At 42.8% G+C, this 23,050-nt stretch overlaps 1 protein-coding gene across 1 annotated transcript in view; it reads right to left on the reverse strand.

The window, feature by feature from the left end:
- Window positions 1-23,050, reverse strand: part of RXFP1 (relaxin family peptide receptor 1) — a 175,522-nt gene that overhangs the window by 102,995 nt on the left and 49,477 nt on the right. The gene's annotated exons all lie outside the window — the stretch shown is intronic.

Raw genomic sequence — 23,050 nt, forward strand, 5'->3', positions numbered from 1 at the left:
AAATGTCAAAGCTTGTTATTTCTTCCCACACGGCAAGATTGTGCATCCAATTTTAAGTATGTACATACACTTCTGCCCAAAAATGCAAAATTAAAATAAAACGCATCGATTATCAATTTTAATTTCAAATCGATCAGGATGGAGTGGTTCAGGTTTAATAGGCTAATAAAATAATTTAAAAAATATATATGCATTTACTATAAAATATAAAAATATCATATTTTATTATTGATAATAATAATAATAATAACACTAATAATAATAATAATAATAATAATAATAATATGAAACAGTAGGACGTATAGAGTTAATTGGATGGCATTTTGTAGCATAATGGAGAAACTGTAGGGTGCCTTCAGTTTTTTCCACTTTTGATGAGTCAATTAACCTACCATTTGACCTGGTTTTATGGTGAACTTGACTTTTAGAGAAATTGCTAAAATTATTTATGTCATGCAGGTTGTAATGAATAGAAAATGAACTTATTAGCAAAAGCTTGGAGTGAATCAAATCTTTTTTTATACATAGACCTTCTTTTTCAGTAACTTCCATGATACATGTGTCCTAGATATATAAGTACTGTATTTACATCTTAAATGGGGCCAACCATGTATGAAGTGCTTTAGAAAAGAAAGCTTAGAATACATTGAGAATACATTGAATTATAATACAATATAATATAATCACACCAAGTAGGAATAAGGCAACCTGAGTGGTAAGTAAGAAGACTTGTTGTATATAAAGTGGCCGTGAGTGCAATTTATAGTCCTACTTAGCCACAACTAAGAACGTGTGCTTGGAAAGAGTTATGAAGTCTTTGATTTAAAGCTATTACAATGATTAATTAACAAGCTAGGTTGTGAGGGATTGGCAAATAGAGGAGGGGAGTTTGAGAAATAAGCAGAACTCTCTTTTGCAAGACTGGTGGCCACAATACTGTCTCAGAGCTCATCAATATTTACTTTCTTAACCTCCTCCTTTTATATTGTAATGAAATATGCTGTCAAGTGAAGCAAACGTCTCTGGAAAGTGTACATTTAGTTTTCTATTGAACAAAGTTTCCTCCTCCTGTTTTATAAGGATGTGGGTATATGGATACTGGTTCCAGGGTATATGAATTTGTTGGTTTAAGTAGAGTCAAAGGTTAGCGATATGAGTTTGAAACAAAAAAAAAAGCAAAGCAGGTGATGCAGGCATTTGCCATTCTAGCAAGTCTGGTAAGGAAATATCTACTCAGTTGTATCTGGACTTTTTAAAATACTTGGATTGAGTCTAGATTGCTTTAAGGTTGGCAGCTCTGATTTGTTGCATGCCCTATTCATGCCCTATTTGTTGAATGCCCTATTCATGGAGAGGTACTGTACCTAGATGCATCCCAGCTTTCCCCCACCTCACAATGGTACAAACAGAGGACCGCACCTTCATCCTCACCCTTCATTTATAAAAAATACATAAATCTCCACGCTCCTGATCTTTGACTACAGATAATGCAGATGTTGTTGCACCTGTAGTGCAGCAATGCGCTCAATCCCACAATTTGGCTACTTACATTTGCATTGAAATTCACACAAAAACAATAGCAAACTTGTTAAAGCTCGCGCCTGTCGTAACGGGTGAAATAACGGGTGAAATAATGTCGAATCTAATGAGAAACAGGTACAGAGTTCAGACCCAGTTGCCCTGATTTAAATAACAGAGACTGCTGCACTTGAAGAGAGCGGGACAGATGTTACCACTGCTGCTGCCGCCGCCGCCATAACCAGCATTCTCGAAGCTGTCTACTTATCTCTGCTGCACCCTCCACCACTGTCAACAAAGTCATCATCATGATCATCACCATACTTCTCTTTCTCCACATCCTCAACAATTTTATGTCATATAATATTGTGAGCCGCTGATAAGACTAATAAGGCTAATTGCCCTCTTCCCATCGTGCCACTACCCTGGCCAATTGATGATATGGATAAATATGAATGATGGATGATGTGGATAAATATGATGGAGAATGATGTGGCATTGGCTGACAATAATTGTGTTGGTAGTGGCGGTGGCGTGTGTGGTTTTCTTTATCTTTGAAATATAGAATATATAGGCATGTCAATTCTGCTTTCCAATTTACTGCTAATTATAGGAGCACTGGATAAATACGGTGGATGATATGAATCGTAACCTCCCATCCTTGTAGTCAGGCAACCACTAAACCTCAGGCAGACGTTAGTGAACAGAAAACTTCATAACGAACTCAAGGATGCTAAGAATGTCAAAAGACAATGCTACAACACATGCTGCAAACATATATGACAAGATCCCACAGCCAGTCACAGACATAAAACATTCAATGTTAAAGCAACATTCTGCTGCAGATCCAGGAATGTGGTATTTATGATTCAATGCAGCAAATGTGACCAATGCTGCTACATTGGTGAAATCAGCCAAATACCTCAAACCAGAATGAAACTACACCAGCACACAATAACACAACATGAAGAAGGAAGATACTGCACCCCAGTGGGACACACTGCCAGATCATTCAATAAATGATCTCAAAATCTAAATCCTCGAAGGAATGTTTAAAAGCACTCAAGAGTGGAAAACATTTGAACAAAAAAATGCTAATTCTCTTTGGCACTAAAACAAAAGGACTTAATGCTGGCATATTCTTTCTAACACACTATCATATTGTTTGTAATGTTTCTTCCTGCCTCTGTTAATTTTACAATTAACGCCGCAATACAGATTTGATTTTTATATTTTTATTACAGGATTGAAGCAGGGGGTCTCAGGGGCTGAACTCTGTTAATTTCAGCTCCTGGAATCCCCTGCTTCCAGAGATTCTTCCCTCTGTAACGGTGCCAGTATCTCTTTTCAGTTTAAAGGACCGTCACGCTGACCAATAGGAAGCTACACTTGGTGATGTCACAGCTTCCTATTGGCCTGTGTGATGCGGGGCATTTAAAGACACCATTATATTAGGCACCCAGTTTCTCTGACTGCAGAGATACAGGTACCCCCTTCCAGAGATATACATCTCTAGAAGCAGGGGGTGTATGGAATCCGCTCCTGGGTTTGGCTGGAACTTATCCTTACAAAGCTATAGACTTTCCAGTCAAACCCTCCCTGAACCTGCAATCAAGAATCACCTGCTCTTTGCTGCCTCCTATGCAGCTCTGGCCTGATTCACTTCCTGTGCTATTTAGTTGCTGACCTTCTCCCAGGAAGTTGCTGAACATAGACTTTGCAATTCTTCTGCAAGTCACTGTGCTTACCACAGACTTCTCTGTTTAGCCTGCCGGGCCTCCTTGGGCCTTCGCCCTGTTCTCCCTCAGGCTTTACCTGCCTTCTCGTGCTGAAGCGCTGGATCCCCAGCGCTGTGGCTTCTGGTTCTTCGCCTCCTCCAAGCGGAGATTGTTCCTGTGCTGAAGTCCCTGTGCTGAAGCATCGTGTTCCTGTCTCCCATCGTTCCCGTCGCGCTGCAGCCCCTACGCAGAAGCGTCTCCGCTGAAGTTTTCCGTTACCGATTTTTGCTTGTTGACCTCTACCTTTGATCCTGTGCCGCCTGCCCTGACCCCGGCTTGCCTACGGACTAAGCTGCTTTCTCCAATCCTGACCTTGGCTACGCACGACTACGGACTACGCAACCCGAACCCGGTTTTGTGGTCTAAGGTCTGTATATATCCATCCCCACCTCAGCCCCATGGTCCGGTCCTGGTTTGTGGTAAGCATAAACGTTACAGGGGTCTCCGAGCTGAAATTAACAACGTCCCTTGTATACCTAACCCCAATACAAGTCGTGGTCTACATGCAAAGCGCCAGTGGAGGCAAGAAATATCGCTGGCACCAAGGGTATGAAGGAGCCCTTCTACGGCCCGTTACCATCTCAGATAACCATACCCTGAGGCGGTCTTAAAGGGAATTGAGATCCACCGTCTGTAAACCAACACCGGACCCGTTCTCCAGTTGGTGGTGTTTCTCTCAAATGCAACTAACGCTTTTATTTTTAATAAATTGCATAACAGTATCATGCTATGGAGCTGGTGCTCTTTTATTCTTCTCTCGCTCATTTGATTTTTTTAACTCATTGTGCTATACTATTATTCATATTCATATATTTGCGATTTATGATTTTTTTTATCCTATCGTGATATCATTATTCAAATTAATTTGGGATTATAATATCTGGGCTCCAGTATATTTGAGAGATTAGACGCTAATTGTTTAATGCCTCAAACCTGTTTGTGTTTTACGGGTAGGCCTCATCACTACTATGGATTAAAATTTTTACATGACTGGATTGTGGAAATTACATAAAGGTTATTTAATGTCACCAGGGTTTATTTCACAGTGGTCTTTACTTATGCTGCAGTATAGTATGTATCTTAAATGAAATCACAAAATAAATAACTCCCTCCTCGCAGCTATATTGAATTGCCCAGCATTTCATTATATCAAGAAAATAAAATGATGCAAAATTGTTTTATAATTAAAATTACTATTACCTTACCCTTCATAATGACTATTGCAGGATATATATAATGATGCCTATTTTTAGTTGTAATTATGCGCAATTTTTCAAAGAGTCTAAGTTAATACATTTCTCCTTAAAGCAGAATTCCCACCGGGAGGATTTATTTTAGTTGAATTTTTTACACATTTGGAACACGGTGTACCGGATAGTTGGTACCGGTGGAGAGGTATGTTATTTATAAATGATCAGAATTTTTTCTAAATGTCACTTTAAGTGTGCACCAATTCATATTATACTTTGTAAAAAAAATTTAGGGACAGAGTGCCCTGCCCAGAATTTTTTTTACGAAATAGAATATGAAATGGTGCAAATTGGTGCCTACCTGGGGAGAAATTAAAAAACAAACAACAAAAAAAAACTATGTAATGGACAGATCATTTATAAATAACATAGCTGCAGTCATACTCTCACCTCCACCCTCCCCATATGCTCTCAACTCCATCCTCCCACCCATCCCTCATTCTCTCCCATCCCCTCATTTTTTCCCCCAATCCCTCTCATTTTCTCCCCCACCCCATCACACAACAACAACAACAACAACACACACACACCTCTCTGCTCTACGCTATTTCCTCCATCTCAACCCTACACCCAAGCTCCTGACACCTCCTCCTGATTGGATGCATTCCCCAACAACAACCAATAAAAATGGAGGAAACTGCCCAGCCCACTAGCAATAGCCCTGCTTTCTCCTCGACCCAAGCCCATGATGTCACTATGTCCAGAGAGATAATACCAGACACATACATGTCCAATATTATCTATAATTTCTACTGAACAGAGTGTCCAACTACAGAGCAGTCTGATTCAATACTGGACACCTGGCAACCCACTGTGGCTTTCTACAGGTCAACAGCAGTGGCCATGTTGTTTTCTAGATGAGGGATCACCGGTAACTACAACAATAATTATGTTGGAAAACATGGAGTCTGTGGAGCTGAAAATAGATGGGTTCAGCACCAGAGGAGAGGATCACTAATTTCTATTAAGTAAAAAATGATCGATTTTTCTTGGGAATGTTCCTTTAATTCCACCTGTCCTCTAAATACTGACCTATTAATTGTATTAACAACTTATTAAAAACATATTACCAACTGGAATTTTTCACAGGGGCATTTATTAAAAGAAAGGCATTGCACTTTTGGGGCTGCAATTCCTACAGAGCAGTTTGCCATATACAGTATAGCAAGAAAGTAAATAACCGAAAAGTGTACGCAGATCGCATTGAAGATGAAACTTATCATAGATTTTGGGCACGGTTTTTGGTGTGGTTTCAGATCTATAAGAAATTAGTTAACCTTTTGCATTTTTTTATGAAAATCGAGTCTTGCAGTGATAAGCCAGAATTACTCACTGCAGCCTGGTATTGAAATTCTTTGCTGTTCCCACTGGCAGTTTTTAATAAAGTTTTAAAATAATTGCAGTCATTTTAAGCTGGTAAATGAAAACTACTGTTTATGAAGAGACTGTGAGCCTAGATTAAGTTTTCATTTGAATGGAGTTATTGGGGGTGCTATTTTTGACTACTGGTTCATTATAATAATACCTTTTGTTATATTAAAATGCCTGCTGCTGGGTAGACAGAACAATGAACAATCGTTAGTTACTTGTTCATTATAGCAGTATGGCCAAGAAGTGGGGGCAGATAACCTTCATTTGAATTTCTGATATAATGGGGAGGGTTGTCTTTGTGAACGTTTTGTAACACATTGGGCAGTAATGGATAAAAAACAAAGAGCAACAATTGCACAGATTTCACAGATTTCAGTGGTCATACTTTTTTTATGTAGGGAGGGACGTGTAATTGGTGTTTTTATATTTGTGTAGAACAAGGTGTATCTTGGTTACATAGTTGATGACGGTGAAAAAAGACATCCATCCATCAAGTTCAACCTATGCTAAATTTAGACGATAGATACTTTGTCCTATATTTGTATTTACAGTACAGTATATGGATCCAGAGTAAGGCAAACAAAAAACCCCAGTGAAATATCATCCAATGATATCTTATAAGGGGGAAAATAAATTCCTTTCTGACTCCAAATATTGGCAATCAGATTACTCCCTGGATCAACATCCTTGCCATGTTTACTTATTTGGTATATTCCTGTATACCTTTCCTTTCTTAAAAGATGTCCTACTGTTTTTGAAGATATTTACTGTATCTGCCATCACAATCTCCATGGGTAACATTTTAACTGCCCTTACTGTAAAGAACCCTTTCCTTTGTTGCTGGTGAAATCTCCTTTCCTCCAACCTTAAGGGATGACCCTGTGTCCTTTGTACTGTCCGTGGGATGAATAGTTCTTTTGAAAGCTCCTTGTATTGTCCCCGAATATAATTGTGTATAGTTAGCATATCCCCTCTTAGACGCCTCTTTTCTAATGTAAACCAATTGAATTTAGTTAGCCTCTCCTCATTAGTCAGATTTGACATCCCCTTTATTAATTTGGTGGCTCCTCTCTGCGCTCTTTCTAGTTCCATAATGTCTTTTTTATGGAGTGGTGTTCAAAACTGTACTCCATATTCAAGGTGTGATCTTACCATTGTTTTATAGAGGGGCATAATTATGTTTACTTCCATTCATTCCCCGTTTAATGCAAGATAAGATCTTGTTTGCCTTTGCAGCTACTGCATGACATTGAGCACTATGGCTAAGCCTGCTCTCTACAAGCACTCCTAAATCCTTCTCCATCAAGGATTCTCCTAATTTAATTTGTAAGTCGCCTGTGTATTTTTGTTTCCCAAATACAAACTTCCTTACACAATTTAGTGTAACCAACAAAGATGGAGACTTTGCTCTCTATGCCCATATCAGGGTCATTAATAAATAAGTTAAAAAGCAGGGGCCCGGTGGTGCGCGTGTGACGTCAATGCGGGTGCACACAAGCTAAGGAAGCTCCGTGCACCCCGCCAAATACTACCTTTAAACCGCCCGATCACCACCTCAGTTAGCCCCGCTGGACGTTCGACACGGCGGGGGAGCTGATGAATGGCTACTAAGAAATTGCTGAAGACGGGATCCATGGGTTTATCTCGGTTCAGACGCGGAAAGCAACAAGCAGCAGATAAGAAGAAGGGGAAAGATGGCGCCATTGAGATGTGTGCACGGGAGCGTGCACACACTGAAAACAATAAAGGAGAGAGACAAGGTATGGGCTTGGAGGAGGATATCCCCAATAGAAAGGCCACCCTAAGAAAACAGTCTGAGGGCCACAGTAAGTGAGGGGGCAGAGGGCGTAGCAGCTTCTGATAGTGATCTGTCCACTTTTATGGGAGACACGGTAATTACAAAACGGGATCTCCAGAACATGCTAGAAGAGATGCAGGCAAGTTTTCAGTCAATTATGGACAGAGCAGTAAAGGAATTTAAAGCAGACGTTTCTTTATTGGCTAAACGAACTACAGAGCTTGAAGATAAAATGGACACCTCTTTGCAAAATCAGGTTAATACTGACGATGAGGTCCTGCGTCTCAAGGAAGAGATAAGATCCATGAGGGACGGTATGGACGAATTGGAGAACAGGGAGCCCAGACAGAATTTATGAATCCGCCACATCCCTGAGTCGGTCTCCGCAGAAGCCCTTCAGCCATACCTTAAGAGACTGTTCACGTCAATTGACCCCCAGTTGCAAGATGGCGGTCTTCTCATGGCCAGAGCTCACAGTGCCTTTGAACTGAGATTCAAAGACCCAAAAAGAAGTACAGATGTAGTCCTAAGACTCCACCAATACGCATCCAAAGAAAGGATTATAAAAGGCTGCAGAAACAGTGGCTCAATTGAATTCGAAAACAGCTCCACCCAAATCTTTTAGGATCTGTCTAGGATGACAATCGAGAGGAGGAGAGGACTGTGCCCAATGACGACGGTGCTACAGGAAAAGGGTATTCGTTACCAATGGGGCTTCCCGTTTCGTATGATGGTAAACAATAGAGGCAGGCAGGCCTCCCTACGTTATCCCGAGGAATCTGCGTCTTTATCGGCTCTGGATCTGACTCCCAGCGAAGGTTCGGCCAGTAGCGAAGATCCCATAAAGATAATACAGATGATGATCGATCAGCTGAGGGTGCGGTTGCCCGGAGATAAAAGATTCTGTTCTCTCCGATCCCCTTTCAATCTCCCTCCATATCTTTCCCAATTTCCCCTAGGGACCGTTTGATATACGGTTTGGAGTCGGGTGCCTGCTTTGCGGTTGCCGGTTTGCTAAAGTTGATCGATGGACGAAACCAGTGAATTCACAGAGCGAGACTTCCGGCGATGGCTAAGGGGGCTTTGGCCCAAAGATTTAGAAGAGCTGTTTCTTCTTGCCTTGTTATAGATATAAAGGACATCAAGACTCAATAAGGATCCAAGAGCAATTTACTACTTGGGAAAAGACATTGATCATGTAAAGATAAAATGTGAATCCACGGTTTGATATTTTTATATCTTTATATTTTTAATCGGAAAGTCTATCCCTATAAGTATATACATAATGAAGCAGGGAGAGAGGAAAGAGCTGCAGAGAGGAGAAAGCTGCAGATGTTGCGTAAGTCCTCGCGCGACGGCCTTTACGCTAAAAAAAACAAACACACTTGGTGATGTTTTTAAATCAGAAGCCACGCTCAGACCACGTTATACGCAGATCTGCGTTATAGCGGATTGCGCTATAACGGGGTTGAGCTATACCTTGTTCCACCTTCCTTGTTCCAACTTCTGGTTTTAACTCCACATTTCATACAAACAGCACTTGAAATCAAATAGTTATTAAGTCACACAGATCAGGACACATAAGCTTTGGATTCGTTACAAGCCTCTGTTATAAAGAGGGACATACACATCACTGTGTGTCTTAGGTAAGCAATCAAGTAAACCACACTCACTGCACGCTTAACCAGACAGGAGAGAAAAATTGTCTGTCTTAGGCATTGTTTCTGAGTTTCAAAGCTCACCCTTGCATTTAAAAACAATACCAATATAAAATTATAAATTATATACTACTACAAAAGGCACATACAATGATTTTTTTAAAAATAATTAGATGAATAAAAAATCATAACAAAGAAATGAAAATTAAGAACAAAATCCCAACATAGGGGCCTATGCAGAGAGCAGCGCTATTTCGAAATTCGCCATTTTTTGGAGAAAATCGCACAGAAAGCAGCAGAAAATGGCGAGTTTCGAAAAACGCGCCAATTTTTCTTTTCTATTTGTAAAACTCGCCTCGCGGCTGGCGAGAACCTCAATCTCGCCAGTTTTAAAAATATCCTAATGCAGAGAGGCGCGAACGGCATCTAGCGGCTGTTCGCGCCAATAAAATGGCGCGATTGTCTCCTTTTTGCCTCGCCAGAAAAAATTGGCAAGAAGCTGCCGCTCGCGGCCATTGCAAAGGGAAAAAAAAGGCGCAAATTTGTTTTTACACGTTTCTGAAGCGCGCATCTCGCCAATTTAAACTCGCCACACGCATCCATGTTAAACATAGCAGAATTCGCACTTTTCTGCATATGGAGAATAAAACTCTCCAAAAAAGCTACTTTTTAATAAATTCGCCAATTTTAAAATTCGCTGCTCTCTGCATAGGCCCCTTAAACTGCTATTGAATAATTATGACTAAAACCCACAATTCTGCAAGTCTTGTATAAACCTTAGTTATTGTTTAGGAATATCTGAAAATAAATATTGTTCAAATCATATTATTGATATAATGCTTTGATCTTGTTATTTGATCATCAATGTAAAATTTCTGCCACGTTACTACATCTTCAATATCATTCTCTGTAATAGGTCCATATATTATATATGAAGCATATTGTATAGTGCTGAAGCTGGTGTCTGACAAAATGACGGAAATGGCAAATTTAGGTCAATTTTAATATGGAAATACAGTAAAAATCAAATTCAGCAGGGTTTCCAAGTCAAAAAAGATATTCCAAATAAATAATATTTGCAATTCTAATATAATTAAAAGGGATTACTTTTCCAATTAATTGACTTGATACAAACAGCAAACATAATTATGACATTAATCTAATTGCGTATGAAAATACAAAAAATAAAAAGTAACATAAAAATAAATAAATGAATTGCAACAACAAAATCACCAATTCAAATGATATCCATAAGAACATCTGATTGGGAAAGGCCAAGTCAAGTCTATCTGTAAAATGGTAAATTGCGTATCAGTAAAAAGGCGACCCTAAAAATATGCATTCCATAATATCTGATTTATTATATATTTAAGTTTCTCAGGACTGCTGTTGGCTTGACAAACATGTTCAAATAATAGCCAGCATGGATTCAGAGGATGGTGCAGTGCCATGAAGTCGGGTACCGTATATTACAACACGGCACAAAAACTCATAGCCCATGCAGGCAGAAACATCCACTTGTTGTTCATTGTGGGTGGGCAGAATTACCTTAAAGCATGTCCAAAGAATAGTACAGATGCTGTTGTAATAGATGGAGAGACATAACATTTTTACAAAGATTTTTTTATATAATGAATTTTCATGTTTTCAAAAAGCAAAAGTCAAGGGTCATAGACAAACGTGAAAGCACCAAAACATGTAGCCCTGTGCAATTTTAAAAACGAATGTTATTACAGGATGGAAGCCGTGGGGATTTCCAGAGCTGAACTATCAGACTGTATGGAACCCTCGGAGGTAGCATGGAAACCCACTAAAGACAGGAGTCCGCAATATATCAAATCTGATAGAATTTTATGTAACACAAAAATAACAAGACAGAGAAAGCAAAATCGAGTCTGCAAAATGTGCAAAGCTACACCAAAAAGCTATGGTAGCTAAACAATAAACAGGGGACAATTGGTGCTAAGGGAAATAATAGGACAAACCAAGCTAAGCTTCAAGGAACTGCAGTGCTACATGCAACAGCAATAATATAAAGAGACAAACTAATAAACAGGGGACAAAATAGTGCAAAAGGAATACAAGACAAAAAACAAGACGGTACCTGAAGGTCTGTGGAACTGGGAGCCAGATTGAAGAATAACAGGGAAAGATGCAGTGCTAGGGAACAATAATAACCTGACTCCTTACCTGTAAACAGAATGTTTGACAAGCAAAGACCAAACAGGATGGGTGGGGTTTTATAGCCAACCTAGGATAGCAGCTGGCCTCATTGACTATTCTAGTTCTAACCGGCCAGTCAGAACCCCTGTGTACCCCTACAGGTCAGCAAGGACTACTGTTGGAGGAATCATGAAAAACTGCATTAATTTGTGCTCCAAGGACCCCTGCTTCCAGAGATACCTCTTCACGAGGTGCCTGTATCTGCCAGGGAACGTGTGTACCTAATGCAATGGTGGCTTAAATGTCTTACATCAGGTGGGCCAATAGGAAGTCATGATGTCATCCCTTGTGGCTTCCTATTGGCTTGCGTGAGCAAGACCTTTAAACATGAAGGCGATATTGGCAGCTCCTACTGAGTTAAGTATCTCTGGAAGCAAGCGGTCCCTGGAGCTGAAATGAACACAGTTCAGTTCTGGAGACCCCCTGCTTCAAACCTGTAATAAAACATGCGTAATAAATAGTGCAGTGCTACATGTTATGCTGCTTGAAAGATGGGACTTTGTTATGTGTGTGTTTGACTTTATTATGCTCTAAATGAATGTGAAATGAATAGGTGCAAATGTATTTGCAATTCTGGAGACAATGTTCTGGAGAAGCACAGTAGAAGCAAAGTCTATTCAGGCGACGCCGCGCTCTCTCCATTGCCCGAAGTTGCTGACTGCCGACCTGCATCGGTCCCGGCGACTCCAGTGCCAGGAGAGGTGTTGTAGGGGAACTGTGGGAAACAACAGAAGAAGGAGAGCGTGAACAATGCCTTTCGTACCGTCGCTCCTGAGTACGCTGATCCATGCGTACGCTCAGGGTGATCAACTCCTCCAGGGAAGAAGGCCGGGCATGAGTAGCTAGGTCATCTTTAAACATATCTGAGAGTCCGTGCCAGTACACGGCGGTGAGTGCCTCATCATTCCATTGGACTTCAGCGGCCAGCATACGGAACTCGATGGCGTATTTGGCAGCCAATCTTCGGGCCTGTGAAATGTGAAAAAGAGAGAAGGTGGCTGTCTCGCGCCGTGCAGGAGTACCAAACACAAGTTGAAATTCACGTCTGAAGAGAGAGTAATCTTGCGTTACTTCGTTTTTGCACTCCCATAGGGGGGAGGCCCAGGCGAGACCGTCTCCGGTGAGCAAGGCGTATACATATGCTACTTTAGGATGACCAGTTGGAAACAGGGAGGGGGACATCTCAAACTGCACCTCACATTGGTTTAAGAAACCGCGGCAGGCGAGGGGGTCCCCATCGTAGCGATTCGGAGAGGGAATCCGAGGCCCAGGGTTGGCGTAGGTTGTAGCCACCGGTGGCGTAGGAGCCATGGGACTCTCCTGAAGGGCAAACTCGGCCAATTGCTGGGAGACAGTAGACAGCTGGTTACTGACAAATTGTAAGGCCTCTATGGAAATACTTGTACCCACCTCAGGGGGGTCTGCGTTTGTTCGGCTCTGCATAATGTCACGCCTGTAAGCTCGCATACCTGGCAAGACCCCAGTACTGAGGTGGGAACGGTATTACACCACACACCCACAGCAGTGGGAGCAAGCCCGGAGTGTGGTATAGCGTTGCTGGGCCTGTAGAGAGAGTGGTTAACGATACTTGCAACGTCTGTTGGTGTAAGCGTAAGAATGGTCATATCCGTGTGCCAATGTCCAGGGGTCCAGAGAGTAGAGTCGTCAGGGTACAAAGCCAGGTCCAAGGATTCCAGAGGTCAGCAAGGTAGAGTTCGTAGCAAGGTTCAAGGGGTACAGAGAGCAGGGTAGTCCAGGACAAGCAGGGGTCAAAGCCAGGGAAATCCAAAGTAAACACAGGAGCAGGATACAGCAGGGACAAAGAAGGAGCACAGCATAGGTCAGCACACACAGGGAAACAGGAACTATGCAGAGCGACGATAGAGAGGACAGACAGGGATTATAAAGGGAGACACACCAATAGGGGAGAGGGGAGGAGCAGAGAGAGAAGTGGGAGACATCAGGGATAGGTCAGGGAGAGAAGAGGAGGAGACAGAAGGGGCAGTCAGGGGAATGGCCTGTAGGGACTGGGAGGAGGAGTCAGGAACGTGGCAGGCCCGATAAGAGGAGCATGTGCGCGCGTCCTCTGTAAGCTGAGGGTGCGCGCGCACAGACTGCGAAAGGGAGATGGCACGCAGGCACCGGGAGGAGGAACCGGAAGGGCGACAGGACCCAGACGAGGAGCATGTGCACGCGCCCTCCGCAAGTTGAGGGAGCGCGCGCACAGGCTGTGTCACCAGGCGCGCGTAGCGCCGCGCCGCAGGCACCCCGATGGAGGAAGGCAGAGGAGCGGACGGAGCCACCAGGGAAGGTGAGGCACTGGCCATGGGCATAGCGGGTGTCTGGGAGTGGGGAGCGTCACTGCAGGAGCTCGGGGACCGCGTGGGCGCGCGAGACCTGCGGGGCATGTGCTGAGGCAGTGGGGTAGAGAGAGAGGTAGATGGAACGGGACATGAGTGGGAAAGGGTAGAGGGATTGGAAGGAGATGGGACAGAGGGAGAGAACGAAGGGGAAGGAATCCCCTGAGCCATCACAAAGGGTACAAGAACATTTCAAAGGGATTGATTATCCCTCTATGGACAGTGAAGTCCATCAATAAGAAGTGGAAGATGCATCATGCTACCCAGACATTACCCAAATCAGTTCACCCTCCAAACTGAGCAGCCGGGCAAGCAGGAAACTGGATCGGGTTGTTACTCTGAAGCCAACAATGAGCTAGTCCTTACATAAAGCTGAGCTGTACGGACGGGTTGCAATAAAGAAGCCAGTACTGAAAAAGACTCATCTTTAATCGTGTATGGAGTTTGAGAAAAAAGCATAGAGATGATACTGCAGACATGTGAAAAAAGGTTGTGGTCAGACGAGATAAAAAGTTAACTTTTTGGTCTAAAGTGTTGCGTCTGGCGGAAGCCCAACACTGCACATCACCCAGTGAACACCCTCCCAACTGGCACGCATGAAGGTGGGAACATCATGTTATGTGGATGCTTCTTTTCAGCAGGGACAGTGAAGCTTATCAGAATAAAGGGGAGAATGGATGGTGTAAAGTACAAACCCTTAAGGAAAACCTGTTGAGTCAGCCAAGACTCTGAAACTGGGGAGGAAATTCACATTTCAGCAGAACAATGACCTGAAGCACAAAGTCAAAGCCACACTGGAGTGATTGAACACGAAGAGAATTAATATTCGAGTGGCCCAGTCAAAGTCCTGACTTCGAATCTAATCGAACATTTATGGTGTGACTTGACCATTGCAGTCAATCGACGATCCCCAATAAACTTATCAGAACTGGATCAATTTTCCGTGAAGAATGGGCAAAATATCACCATCCCATTGTGCAAAGCTTGTAGAGACCTATCCAAAAAGACTCATAGAGGTAATTGCTGCTAAAGGTGCTTCTGCCAAGATCTGACATAAAGGGCTGAATACATATGCGATCAGTACATTTCATTTTGTACATTTTGTTTTCTGACATTTAACCTCCTCCTCCCTCCTCCTCCCTCCTCCTCCTCCTCCTCCTACCTCCTCCTCCTCCTCCTCCTCCAATAGTGTTCAGTTTAACCACTACAGCTTTGTAGCTTTGAATAAAAAAAAATAGTATGAAAAACTATCCATATATTATTTGTAATTCAACAAAATGTGACATTATTGGTAGGGATGAATGCTTCTGTAAACCACTCTATGTTTCTATGTTGTCTCTGCCATACAGCCCATTATAGTAAACGATGGTAGAATATCACTAAACCCTGTGGGCCATATTTACGAAGTGGTCTCTGTATCAAGGCAAAGATAGCATAAATATAGCTGAACTAATCTTCTTCTACTCCTCCACTCCATTCAGCATATACATTATCATGTCTTCACAATATTTCCCAGCCTGTGTGTGTTCTGTGTTAATTTTAAAGCAAAATTGCCTTACCCATCTGTCATGGTCAAGATGGTGTAAGACATTAGCATCAAAATTTGGAAGTACCAAAGTTATTAACAAAGATACACTTTATATTGCTATGAAACATTTTGGCAACCACAAATTAAATAGTAAAGGACTGAAAACTGCCGATTTGCTACATTAATACATAGACTATGGTTCTTCAGCTGGTGGCCAGCGGGCCAAATCAGGCCCAGGAAGGGCTTTAATGTGACCCTTGCATCTTTGTGCAGTTTTTCAAACTAAACTTACTTCTCCTTTAAGTTAATGTAAATGTATATGGAACAGATGTTATACATGCGTTAACATTTTTTAAATATAATAATTTTTCATGTGTCCAATGAAATGATAATAAGGTTGTGGCCTTTCTGCTCCTAAACCTTTTCTGGTCTGGCCTCTTTAGAAAATGAGTTGAAGAGCCCTGGCAATTAGACCTTTAGGTAGCACTAGTTTAGAAGACACCTTATGCCACTGGGAAACACATATGGCTCATTAAAAGGTGTCTTCCTGTACCAGTAGGTGGCAGAAAATTGCTTCATAAATACGGGTCTATGTGAGCCAAGCTGACATCATTATATTAAGTGTAGTAAACTTTCAGGTATTTGCTATTCTAGAGCTAAACAAATGCTGTTTTGTATTCAAGCTTCCCCTTTACCTGCAGGGTCTGTGGGTTTAATGCATCGATTGCCTTTGCTCCATAAATACATTTAGAACTGTCCACATTTTCTTTCATGTGCTGACAATCCCTGATCTGAAACAAACATGTTTGCATGCTTCAAACCACCTATTTTGGAATTAACAGTCTCCGATTACATTATCATATAGTTAACTACGTCTAGCTACGTCTCGCCACGGTGTGCCAGAAACATACATATTTACCTCACAGGTTTATAAAGTAAATATAATGCATAATACATGTAACCTAAGTTGCTAGATTTTCTATGAAAGGCCCATCTTGAATTGAATTAAAGTAGCAATAATGGGAAATTAATTAGTGAACACCTCATCTTTAGTTCTTAGCTTGTATTTTATCATTTCAGGTAATTTAATACACAGCAGAGCTATGCTTGAAAGCTAACATTCAAAATGCAAAACAACTAATATCTTGGAACAAATAATGTATGATACTTTCTTTGTGACTGAATAACCTAATATATAGGACCAGATTCTCAACAATTCCAAAGAGGCAGTGACTATGACCAAGATTTAAAGTAGTCTCCAACGGTTACTATTCTGTATCCTTGACAAAATGATTTTCCTTTATGTAACACTCCTATTCCCCCCCCCCCCCCAGGGAGATTTGCAGGTAAATAGGTGTTATGGTGCTGTGGAGCTCACCTGTTGGTTCCAAAGAGGCTGAGTCTCCACGATGTAGGGCGCTTGGGTGTGATGGTAGGGGTAACTGGGGGACCTAATAAAGAGAAATCTCAGCTATTTACCCTTAAAAAAAAACGTGTAACATGGTTGTCCTTGTAATATTTCATCCAGCCAAATGTCTTTAATATCTAGGGAAGATTATGGAATGCATAATGCACCATGTCTGTAGGAATGTATTTCAAAGCATGTATTCTGTCTTCCCTGTGACAATCCTTCCCCCAGTTTAGTTTATAACATTGTTCTGTGATGTGATTTGGGCTAACTGTCCTGTCTTTTACATAATTACCTTATGTCTGTATTTATGCCTGTGTTAGCAATTCCCCCCCAGCTTAGGTACAGTAGTTGGTATTGTGTGGTGATGGCATTAACATACATGAAAATGTCACAGAGCGCTCACCACAAACAAGGCACGATCACGGGGACGAGGTGGGGATTGTGAAGACCCAACTTCCAGCTGCGAGGACGCGTCCGGAGTGCAGATTGGTTGTGGGTAGCCGGGTCGGGGTTATAGAGGTTAGAGCCGTACAAGGGACTTGCCGTGATCAGGGCTGGAGAGGTGCGGATCGTCGTTGGTAAAGCTGAGGTCAGGATTGGAGAGGTGCGGATCGTTGTTGGTAAAGCCAGAGGCAGGAGCAGAGAGGTTTGGAATCCAGGTACTAGCCAAGGTCAGACATGGAGAAATACAGGAACTAAGATGCCGGGTACAAGATAGGGAGACAGGGATGCAGTAAGCACTTTGTACTGAATCAAGTCTTATGCTCCGCCATCTTGCCAAGGGGCTGGCTGAGTATATATACTAGCAGGGACCAATGGGATGCCTGCAGGGAGGAGGAGTGAGCAATAGGTGATCCTGTGATAGGCAGAGGGGGAATCAGCAGCAGCTGGATTCTGATGCAGAGAAACCAGTTTCTGCTTTGCTGCGTGCACGCGCTGCTCGCGCAATGTCCAAGCGTGCTGCGCGTCACCGACACTTCGACGGGGGCAGAGAGAGGAGGCAGAGTCAGTGGCGTTGGTTTCTCCAGCCGCGCGGCATGTGCGCGCAGGATGATCAGGACAGAGAACATCCGTGGTGCCGTGGAACATACCAGGGGAGCGCAGCTCGGTAAGGTTGCCTGTGCCAGCAGGGTGTGCGGGCTGGTCTATCACAGATCCTAACAGTACCCCCCACTTCAGGAGCAACCTCTGGGCGTCTCAGGGATGGCTCGTGAGGGTACTTAGAATGGAAGGCCCGGACGAGCCTGGGAGCATGTAGAAGATGCCAGGGTATCCAGGATCATTCTTCGGGGCCGTAACCCCTCCAGTGGACAAGATACTGTAGGCCCCCCTAGACATCCTAGAGTCCAGCACTGATTGTACCTTGAATTCTTGCTTGCTGCTCGAGGAGTGGTGCAGGAGGTGAAACCGGGACAGAAGAGTGAGGAGCCTGAATGTGGGGCTTTAGTAGAGAAATGTGGAACACCAAAGGGTTTCTCATGGAGGAAGGTAGGCGTAAGCGGTAAGCTACTGGGTTTACTTTCCTGATGGTAAAAGGACCGATGAACCTTGGTGCCAATTTTGGTGTAGGAACCTTGAGGCGAATATTTTTGGTGGATAGCCACATCTTGTCTCCAGGATTGTACACCCAGGTTTTCCAACTATACCGGTCCGTTTGAGTTTTTTGCCTGCAAATTGCCTTCCTGAGATTTCCTTGAATACTCTATCAAAAATTTTGCAACTGTAGTACCATGTTCAAATTTTAACCAAGAAGGATAGAAAGAATTCCTCTGTTTGCACTCTTTATCATTTGTGTGTAAAATACATATATATTGTAGGCTTTTAAATCGGTGAGGACTGTTAAAACCAAAAAATAATAACATTTTATTACATCCAAAAAAATTAAATAGTGACTCTGTGAAACATAAAAAAGGTTTAAAAATCCTGTTCACAAAGGGAATTGGCAGTGTGAGACTCTGTATTATATTTCAGACTATAAAAACACATTAATATGTTTGTCTGTATATTTATATCCACCCCGACAGCTCAGTACTGTAATCAGTCAAGTATAGAGAAATAACTGCTCAGTATATAATGGTAGTAGGTAACCACTAGGTTAAATGCACATCTCTATGATTAATTTAAATTCTAGGGTACTGAGACATAAGCAACATATATGCACTTAATCTATAGATGTAGTTTAGCGTTTTAATGGCATAATAGCCCCCAGTATCACATCTACGGAAAAATCCAGCATCCACAAAACTCACATATATATATGTCTCTATTGGTCTATGTTAATGTAACAGTTCAGTAATGTGTCTTTAATCCAGCAGTGTGGTGGTTAACCTCTTGTAGTTAATTACTAAACACCACCTGCCTGAATTAGATGGCTTAGAAAGCCTGTCTTTTGAAACAGGAAGTGAGAACTCTTTAGCTGACACCTGAGCTTAACTTGGAGACACACTTGTTTTGAACTCTGCCAAAAGTTAGCAGAGCTGCTTTCAAGACACAAGGCCCAAATAAGACTTCTAAACCTGGATGCTGATTTTCTGTGCTCCGTGCGGTTCCAGGAGAGCAGAGAAGCTTACTCTACAGCTGATAAACAGATAAGACTTTCATTATTAAGAGACTGCTTATATCTGCTTATTTTCATGCTATGTTTGGGGCTGGGGAGAAATGCTTGACTAGGGAGATGTGAATTGGTTGCATAGTGTTTTCACTAGAATTACTCCCAAGTGAATGGAAGCTTTGTTTTCCCCCCCTGTGTTTGGATAATTTTCCTGATTAAAAGGAACAGGCACAATAAAGCCTATTATAATTTCACATTATAAAGCCTCCTAATTGTGTACCTCTGTGAACGTCCGTCCACAGTTAATGTTTTAAAAAAGACCAGTACCACTTCGCAAATGTAGGTTGGTAAGTAATATAGAGCAATGGGGTGTTGAGCGCTGATAGTCTCAGCGATCTCAGTGTGTGCAATACCCAAAATGAGCTTTTATATGAAAGGTCACGGCAGACCTAAGGACATAATAGTCCCCAAACAACTTCCATAATATGGTCACGGCAGACCTCTATTTGCATAATCAAGGGGTTGCCGTGTCTCAGACACGGTATATAAAATCCCCTGGAAGGTGTGGTTTCTTTACACCAGTATACTGGCCGTGTTTCCTGGAATGAGCTGTCTGCAAATTGCCTTCCTGAGATTTCCTTGAATCCTCTATCAAAAATTTTGCAACTGTAGTACCATGTTGTCTGCTGTCATTATGCCAGATCTAGGTGCTGAAAGGGGAAGTGTGGACAGGGGAAAGACGTAGTTGACAAATAAGGGTGATTCCATTGTTGATTCACTGCGTAGATTATTATGCGCGAACTCGACCCAGGGCAAAAGATCAGTCCAGTCATCCTGGGTGTCCGAGGCAAAGCATCGAATGAACTGCTCCAAAGATTGGTTGTTTCGTTCTGTCTGCCCATTGGTCTGGGGATGATAACCTGAAGAAAACTGCAGTGAGATCCCCAATTGCTGACAAAATGACCGCCAAAGCTTTGATATAAATAGCAAGCCCCAATCCGAAACAATGGCCTGTGGTACTCCGGGAAGGCGAAAAATTTATTTAATAAACACCTCTGACAGTTTTGAAGCGTTGGGAAGACCCTTCAGTGGAATAAATTGTGTTTGCTTGGAGAAGCGATCCACTACTACCAGGATGGTGTTCATTCCTTTGGATTTGGGTAACTCTACAATGAAATCCATGGATAGGTGGGTCCATGGGCAGTCCGGAATGGGAAGTCTTCCATTGGGAACTTCCGCCCTCAGCCGTGACGCGATAGCGGAAGTGACGCGACGGCTGTGACATACGCGGGAGAGAATCCTGAATGCTGTGAAGCTGCCTATACCTGCACCACCATATAACGAGCTGCGGTTCTCTCCTCCACCTGATTTGTACATGGCGAATGTGAGTGTAATATACTCGTGTTATTTGTTTGATTAATACAATATTGGAATAGTACTGCACCGACACACTTTATTCGAGCAAATACCCAGTATGTACCTGGCAGATACCTGGAATGCGCCGCTCCTCACCTCTGACAAGCCCCGTTGCGTTTGCCTTCCCAGCCTGGGTTCATGCCTGGCTGACGGGCAGCTGATCTGTTAAATGATAATGATTAGGATTTAATAGGCTGCAATGCTTCGCGTGTCTACCAGATGGCATAAATTCATGAATTGTAATGCAGTATATATATATATACTGTGCAGTATTGCAGCCAGCGGGAATAAAATGCTTCAATCCCTGCCTGGAAAATACCTCAATGCACTCGGGCAGAAAACAGTCACAAACCTCAATACACCCGGGTATACCCGAATTCGTGGGACTAGCCGAGCTCGAATAAAGTGTGTCGCCAGTGTATGCACTATTGTGGCTTTTCTTCTTATCCATACATATCCGTACCTTGAGGGACTTCCCTGCTACCATTCAAAGGGCTCCAGTCAGAGAGAGAAGGATCTCTGACACGTGATATTTTCTGCAATCTATGTGAGTTCTATTCTATAGATTACATCTATCTGCACAGTGTTTACCATCTGCACTATATATTTTATTCTCTTTTGCATATTTTGCTACACCTGCCTGCGCTCCTCCTCATCTCCAAGAAACGGAATGGGAAGAGGTTGAAGAAGTCCCGAAGGTTTGATATGGGGAGTCTTGTTTTGAACACATGTAGCGCACGCTGTGACGAATTCCCTGATATCTCTCCGCATACCCGGCCACCAAATGGTCCATTCCAAGAGGTCGATAGTTCTCTTTGTACATGGGTGTCCTGACAATGTGGAGGAGTGACCCCATTCTAGTACCTTCCTACAAAAGAGAGTAAACAAACTACCCTCTGGGACTTCAAGCCTTCAGGAATGTGGGATTGGGTTTGCACAATCCTCTCCAGGGAATCAAAAGAGTTGGCAGAGATTATGCATGCTGGGGGGGAGTATGGTCTCCTGTTGATCCTCCGTCTTGTCCTCCACAAGGAACTGATGGGAGAGGGCGTCGGGTTTTACATTCTTTGATCCGGGTAGGTATGAAATGATAAAGTTAAAATGGGGGAAAAAAAAAGACCATAGGGCTTGTCGAGCGCCTTCAATGTACAGCAGATTTTTGTGGTCCGTTAATATGGTAACTGGGTTCTCCGTACCTTCGAGGAGGTGTCTCCACTCTTCTAATGCCATCTTTATGGCTAAGAGTTCCTGCTTACCTACATCATAGTTCCGTTTGGCGGAAGAAATATTTTTAGAAAAAAAATGCGCATGATGAAGTCTGGCTTGTGGGGTCTTCCTCAGTTACAAGATAGCTCCGGCCCTCATGTCAGATGCGTCCACTTTTAGCGTGAAAGGCAAGTTGGGATCCGTGTGTATGAGGATGGGTGCAGAGACGAAGGCAGTCTTTAGGCTGTCAAAGGCTTGAGTAGTGGCAGAGGACCATGAGGCGGGATCCACACCTTTTTGTATCAGGGTCGTAATAGGTGGTACTACCGAAGAGAAATTCTGAATGAATCTGCGGTAGTAATTTGCGAATGCTAGGAGGCACTGTACGGCTCTTAAGGTTGTGGGGCGAGGCCAATCTAGAACGGTTTTTACTTTAGCGGATCCATAGCAAGGCTGGTGTCAGAGATGATGTATCCCAAGAATGCCATAGAGGTCTGGTGGAACCGACACTTCTCCAGTTTAGCGAACAGATGGTTCTCTCATAGGCGCAGAAGTATCTGCTTGACATGAGCTGAATGTTCCTGTATGGATTTAGAGAAGATCAGTATATCGTCCAGATAGACTACGACATATTGGTTGAGGAGGTCTCTGAAAATGTAATTGACGAAATCTTGGAATAGGGCTGGAGCTTGGCCATGGCCGAATGGCATAACGAGGTACTCGTAATGCCTGTCCCGGGTGTTGAAGGCCGTCTTTCAATTGTCGCCCAGCGTTTTCTTACCAAGTTAATAGCTCCTCGTAGGTCCAATTTGGTGAAGATGGTAGCCCCCTGTAGACGATCGAAGAGTTCGGAGATCAGAGGTAGGGGGTACCAATTTTTGATGGTGATCTTGTTGAGACCTCGATAGTCGATGCAGGGATCCGTCTTTCTTCTTTATGAAAAAGAACCCTGCTCCTTCGGGGGATTAGGATTTACGAATGA

This window comes from Ascaphus truei, chromosome 1 (genome assembly GCF_040206685.1).
Source record: "Ascaphus truei isolate aAscTru1 chromosome 1, aAscTru1.hap1, whole genome shotgun sequence".
NCBI classification, from domain to species: domain Eukaryota; kingdom Metazoa; phylum Chordata; class Amphibia; order Anura; family Ascaphidae; genus Ascaphus; species Ascaphus truei.